The sequence below is a fragment of the Alnus glutinosa genome, chromosome 2, assembly GCF_958979055.1.
Source record: "Alnus glutinosa chromosome 2, dhAlnGlut1.1, whole genome shotgun sequence".
NCBI lineage: Eukaryota > Viridiplantae > Streptophyta > Magnoliopsida > Fagales > Betulaceae > Alnus > Alnus glutinosa.
This window is the reverse complement of record NC_084887.1, coordinates 26,948,844-26,956,543: the sequence shown is the minus strand read 5'-3', so window position 1 is coordinate 26,956,543 and position 7,700 is coordinate 26,948,844.

The window sequence follows — 7,700 nt, the reverse complement described above, 5'->3', positions numbered from 1 at the left end:
GCTTAAAAAAAAAAAAAAAGAAGAATTTATTTTGGCATATTAAATTCTTAAACCAGCAGACGAAGCCACCAAATCCATGTAAAATCCACTTTAATATGTAGAATATTTACTTTTCTGAAAAAGAGATCGAAATCTCCTCCCCTAGGAAAGGGCCGGCCGGGTCAAAAGAAGTTGGGTTAGTTGGTAGGGTCAAAAGAAGGTAGGATTAATAAGTGGATCGGAATTGATCCACAGAAGCATATATTAATGCTCCCTCTTCCTTATATATATATTTACTCTCCGCCCAAGTTCTTCCTTCCTTCCTGAGCTTTTCTAGAAACTGCTTTTGGATTTTGGTAGACTTGTTGTTAGAGCATATCATTTAATTTTCTTCTCACTAATGATGTGGTTAATTAACAAGTTAATTATGATGACTATATATATGGCACATATGAGGAAGGGCCCCTAAAGCTCGATCATGCTGGGCTAGCTATGCTATATGGCAGCCTTTTGGACCTACTAATTACAGTAGTGTAGTCCATGTGTCAATTTTCAGTTTGTTTCCGCATGCAGCGATGTTTGCGGGTGGGAGACAACCGATCTCTATTGCCAAACTCATTTTAATTAATTAGGGAGAAGAAAATTAAGGACCTACAAGATCGAAGTTAAGTGCCACTTCTGATGAAAACTGTACGTGGATCAGATGAAGAGATTAGGGGCTAGCTAGAGGCCGGCCGGCCATTTATTTTTTCATATTCAATTTTACTTGTAGGAGGTCCACTTATATATACATATATATTCCCTTACCTAGGGTAAAAAGAATCAGAAAGATTTGAACTAGTTCATAGATATCCAACCCAACTCAATCATTACTCTAATCTCAATTAACCTGAAGGTTTTTTTTTTTTTTTTTTTTTTTTTTTTTTTTTTTTTGAATAAAGGAAAGAGGAGAGGGGGAATACATCAAAAGGAAACTTAATTATTTGGAGTCTTATGCGATTACCTAATTCGCCTAGGCATTTAGTTAGGGTTGACAGTTCATGTTTGCGTGCCAAGTTCAAATTGTGTCGAAGCATGAGTATAAGACTATATAGGTCAACCATAGTCCAATCAATTTAATTAAATGGGTCAAACCCCTCAACCCTAACACTTTAATTTTGTATTAGGATCGTATCGGGTTCGCAGGTTATGTCAAAAATTGTCTAGTATTATGTCGCATATCGGGTTTAAGTTATATCGAAACATAAGTATAAGAATGTATAAGTGAATCCTAAATCAACCCATTTAATTAAACGAGTCTGACTCTTCAACTCTAACCCTTTAATTTCGTGTTGGAATCGTATCAGCCTATCAGGTTTGCGAGTTAATTGTCAATTCTACATTCAGCCCTGCAAACAATTATCAATCATGGTATATGATGGGTTATTAGACAAAAAAGAAAAAAAAAAAGAAAAAAAAAAGAGCTACACTCTTGTGGAAGTTCCATTAATTAACTAAATTTCCAAAGGAAAAAAATATACATTAAGAGAAATGCTACGCTATACACCAATATCCCATTGCGGTCCAACCAGTCCTACGTGGACAATAGTTAATAAAAACAAACAAATAAAAATATTCTCTCAATCTCTTCTCGGTGGAAACGCTCTCTCTCGCCGAAAACTCTCTCAACAAAATGGTGCAAAAGATTACAATGTGTATATATTGGTATGACAAATAAATTATGATAGCCTAAACATCTATTTGAGTCCCTTCACAACCAGAAGAGTCAGTTACTCATTACCAATGTTTGCTAAAACATTTTGGCATCATTAATTGATGCCAAATTCAAGATAAAAGAGAAACTCTGTACCATTTTGAATCATTCTATATATGGATGTTTCATCTTAAGAAAAGACATCTAGAACACTATAGCAATTGCAAGTTAATCTGTATCTCTTCCTTCTCAAACATAAAGTTTAACCCAAGACCCAGCAGATCGACAGCTTGATCCTTCAACATTATGTGGGAATGGAAATGCTAGGGATATCAAATGTTTTACCAAGGTGATGTGAAACTTTTTCATTGGAAATGATCAAAACAATTAATAAAAAGAAGTGCTACAGGTACCAATGAATATGCTTCACATCATTTTGATACTCATCTTTTAGTAAAAGATTTAGTACTTCTAGCATTTCTCATATGGGAAACATGCTAGATCGATGTCAATGGGCCACAAAGTAGGGGCGCTTGGTATCTCATATTATATCATTTTGAATATTACAAGAACCATTCGCATAAGCTCTTTTTTTTATCATAGATGAGATTAATAGTGCTTTCATTTTCCGGTGAGATAGATCCCACGAGAGAGAGAGAGAGAGAGAGAGAATATTTGTTTCAGAGGATTTTCTACACTTTTTGTTTCAAAGGACCCATCTTCTACCCATTTTCGTTTCTTTGTTTTTTTAACAAATAAAAAATTAATCCCACATGGACCTGTTGGACAGCAGTAGGATCGTGGTGTATAGGGTAGCATTTCTCATACATTAAAATTTGTCATTTGCCAAAAAAAGTGATGTTGATTTTCTTGGTTTTTTAAATGCTACACGTTTAATTTGCATGAACAACTAGCCTCCCCTCAAAAGAAATCGATAATGGCTGAGAGGAAACGGGCCGGGGATTCGTCACCAAGACGGAAACTAGTGGGATGATGAATCTTGAAAGAGAAGATTATGAACATAATTATTACAAAAGTATGCTATGCATTTTGACTATCATTCAAACAAAAAAGACTAGTATTCTGATTCTCTGAAGCTGATATATATATATATATATATGAGTGTCAACCAGACAATATCATTCTCATGCCCTTTTCTTCTTTGGGTCTGAGATTCCACCATATTTCTATATATATTAGCCGACTTATTCAAGAGGACAGTTGTGACCTAATCCAGATCGAGTATACAGTATAGAGATATATATACGTACATTATGAAGAAAGGGCAGACAACGAGTGCCATATTTCTTTTATGACCTCCTAAATAAATGTTTATGATCATATCAAATTAACAACTTTTGACTTTAATGGAGCCTTTGTGCGTGGGGAATGGGGATCGATACATATCTAGCAGTACGCGTCATTAATTCTGAGGTGATTTTACACATATTTGAAACAGGAAAAGTAATTTAGGTTTTCTAATTATCATGTATATATATTTTATAACATCAAAAAATATGGTTGGTAGGGATAAAGTGGAGTGCACTTTCCGCTGTCAACGTGCTTTAATAATTTTATTTTTTTATTTTTAAAAAAAGTAAAGAGCTTTAATTTGAAGTATATATACACTATATATCGATCTTGTATGCCTTCATAAGACAGTGTATATATATACTGACAAATTAAACTACTACTCAGCAACCATGCCATTTATGTAAATTGTGCACCATATATAAGTGATTAATTATGATGATCCCAAATGTAGCCTAGCTTGTTTGCGAGTGCGTAGTGTGTGAGTGCGTCTGTCATTCTCTGTGAGACAGAGATCTAGCTCTCTTGATTATATATGCAAATTAATGCAAATAGTATTATAATGATCAAAACTTTGAGCAAAGACTAAAGAGTGTCACTTTTCCATTCTTAACCGCTCGTTTTAAATGGTAAAAATTAAATATATTTTCTTTCAAGTCTCCACATACTAAAGTCGGGTGCCTAGATAAGGGTGAAAAAAACATATAATAAAGTTGGGCGATAGACAAAAAGGCTTGATCATCATCTTGGCCATTCCTTCGAGATTTTGAATCGGTTAATTTATATATAATATATCCGGCCATTGTAATTTTTATTGATCGAGTGTAAGCAGTTGAAAGTATATCTGCAAAAATTATGTATTTTTAAGTATTTACTCTCTGATATAATAATAAAAATTATCTTTAAATTTTAGACAGATTAAGCTAGCACTTAGAAATACATATATCATTTTTCTTTCTGGTAATGGCCTCTTTTGTTTTGTTTTGTTTTTTTTTGTTTTTTTTTCTTTTTCTCAGGGCACCCGACTTTACGTTGGACTTAATTTATGGATAAGGAATGGCTATGAGAAAGTGGCATTCGCATACCTAGATAAGGACACTCAAACTGCCTCTAAAAAAGAAAGCTCTCTTTTCTATGCCATATATGATTTTTCTCATCTTGCTGTCTTCTGTGAGAGAGAGTTATGCAGATATTTGTGGCCTTGTGGGAGGTTGGGAGCTTGGGTTGGGTTGCGCTTAGCCGCTTAGGATTAGCATTACTCGAACCACAGAAAAAAAAAAAAAAAAAAAAAAAAAAAAAAAAAAAAAAAAAAAAAAAAAAAAAAAGCACAAAAAAGACAAGAAAAAAAAATTCAACTTGAGCGTCATAATCTTGATGACTACATGAATTATGAACTGAAGTGATGATAACAATCATGGGAAAATTTGAAGAACGTACAAAGAAGATGATAAGGTTGATGAAAGTCACAACTGATGTTGACTAGATAGGCTGCGCTAATCAATGGTAGTGCTTAGGAGATTTAAGGATCGATCTGCTTACTTCATGCTTTAACATGCAAGACATCGCATGCCTCGGTGGTGGTGATGTGTAGCAAACTACACATAGCCTTCTAGTACGTACGCCAAGTGATCATGCCATGCCAGACAAGAAAAAGGATTCACCATGATCGATGTATTTGAGCATTTGAGGCATATATATATATATATATATATATATATATATATATATATATGTTCAAATACCTTGTGAAATGCCAATTACTATTAATTATACGTGCTCGATTTCTCAAGCGCATGCATAATGAGATAATTTAAATAGGTAATTTAGGCCCCCCTTTCAAACAAAATGTTTGGAAATCGAAATAACTTCTCCTTAAGCTCTATCTTTGGCAGTTCCTTTGTAGCAACGATCGATCCAAAGTGGCTTTCAACTGAGAAGGGGGGTTGTCGTCCCATGCGGTGGGTAACGTAAGAAGACGCTTGCAAAATGACGTCAGATGCAGTTAACATATATATAGCTCAATTGTATTTTCGAAAAGTCTCGTCAAGGTAAGGTGCCACATTGGATGGGTAGATTGTGAATATTATATTGCATGAGTATTAAGTCTACATTAATTCTTTATTAAGTAAGAGTGAGGTTTATAAACGATTCTAAAAAGCTCAAATTGTGATTTTAAATAATTATTTTGGAGTAATAACGCAGATGTCACTAACTCTTCCTTGAATCGTGACAGAATTTTTCTTTGATCGTCACATCCGTGGACGTAGCCTTTTATACTAAACCACGCGTGTACGTATTATTTATCCTCGGTGTGACTGTTTGGTTTTCCTTTTTTACTATTCTCTACTAATTTGCTATTCAAAATCCTATTGTCACTACAAAGAATGTCATTAATTATATTTTTCCAAAGAATGTCATTATATTTTTCAAATAAAACATGTTTAACCAAAAGCAAAATCAAATTACTAAATCAAGCACAAGAGCCCACAGTAACCAAATTAGTTAAGGTGAGTCCCAACCCACTAAAAGCCAGGATTCATAATCTTTTGCCTGCAAACTGTGCTTCTAATTAATAGCTAACCTTGTCCCTAAGAGGTAGTTCAATCGGCTAGAGACCATGCCTCATGAAGTGGAGGTTACTAGTTCGAATCCTTCCTCCCCTCTTGTGTGGACACGTTAAATAAATAAATAAATTACTAGCTAACCTTTAGTCAACAGCCAAACATAAGTAATGTTACTCAACTTCCATTTCACTTCTATTTAGCTGGCCCTAAAAAGAAAAGGGCACTTAATTGTCGTTTGAATAGGTTTTTTTGGGTGAAAGAGCAGCACTATTCATTTAGCGCCGTTTGAATAGTGTCGCTTTTAAAAACGGCACTCATTTTGCGTCATTTACTGTTCAAACACCACTAATTAATACTCAGCAGTGTCGCAATGTCATTTTACTAGTCAAATAACACTACCCAAGTAGTGTTGTTTAAACAGTAAAACGGAGCTAGTATGAATAAAAAAAAATTAGGACCATCCTCTTCTTCTTTTTCTTCTTTTACTTCTTCTTTCTTGAACCAGCTGGAAGGGAAGCGCTCCTCCGCAAGCGCAGGAGCGCATGCAGGAAGGGATCCCTTCCTGTGCAGGAACTCTCTCCTGCGCAAGAGGCCAGGAGAGCTCTTCTCTTTCTTTCTCTCCCTAAAAAATGTTAAACTAAAATATATAAATCAATTTTTCATTACAAAAATTAGTGTTGTTTAAACAGTAAACGACGCAAAAAAAATAAATAAATTTAGTGTCGTTTATTGTTCAAACAGTGCCAACGCTAAGTTTAGCGTCGTTTGAATAGTAAACTGCGCTAAATTAAATGACACTAACATCCGTTTTTTTTTTTAGTGTGGGCTGATGTGGTAGTCCATCAGCCCTTGGATTAGGCTTTATTAATAATTGGGAAAAAAAAAATCTAAGAATTGATAGGCACTTGCATAGGGATGTAAATAAACTAGTCCATTCGACAACCCACTCGATTTAGCCCGATTTGAACTCAAGCTCGATACTGTAGAAACTCTCTCGCTTAGTACGTGATACATACCCGACTCGCTCGACAAAACTTGATAGGGACTCACGAGCTTAGCTTGTTTAAAGCTAGTCCGGTTCGTTATTCCAACTCGTTTGCTCGTTCATATCTCTTATATATTACTAAAAATGAGTTATATAAATTTAAACATGTATATTAGTAATTAAGTAATATATGTTACTTAATATTTATATGTGTATTAGTTAACATACTAACTAGTTAGTTCATAAACTAACATATTATCTAGTTTGTTAACATATACTAAGTAAATGTAATTAACTATATGTTACTCGATATTTTTTTTGTATATTATATTTATATATATAGTAATTAACTATAGTCTATAGGTCATTTTTTGATAAAATATATATACACACACTAAATAAGCATATACTATTCTAACTAAGTAAATATTGTATTACATATTAATTATAATATTTTGATAATAGTATTTAATATGTTAAACTAACATGTTAAGTTATTAATAATTAGTTTGGAGGTTGTTCACGAACTCGGGCTTGAAACTCCACTTTGATCACATATTGAAAAATTTAATAGCTTACCTCAAGTTTTAGTTGAGACGAGCTTATCGAGTAACTCAGATTGGCTTAGCTTGAATGTCATTCCCAACGAGCTCGAGTTCGAGCTCGTCTGAGTTTTAAACGAGTCAAGCTTGAACACCCATTTTATAGCTCAACTCGAATTCGAGCTCGACTCATAAATGAGCCAGTAACTTACACATCAACCAAAGAAAATAAAGGTGGAATGTGATGAATTGAGTATTTAGAATTACTCTTACTTTCTGCCATTAGTATTGATCCCTTCACCGGCTTAATCTTTACAGATTAACATACATACATGTTTTTAGTATAGTTTTCGGTATGGCGTGAAGACGGCTTTTCTTTCTAGATTCTTCAAACTTTTTCCAAGAATCCTGCAAAATTAGCAAACCTAAGAGACCATTCCGGGGGTCTGCTCTAATGCTTAAGTTAGCGTTTCCTAGGGAAAGAGTCTGCTTAATTCTCAAAAATTCAATCTAAGTTTATACTTGGGGTTGGGGCCTATTTATAGGCTGAGATCTATACCCTTGCTGCTAAGGTTTTAGGGTTTTCGGGGACTGGGCACGATCTCAAGAGATCATGCCCGTAACGT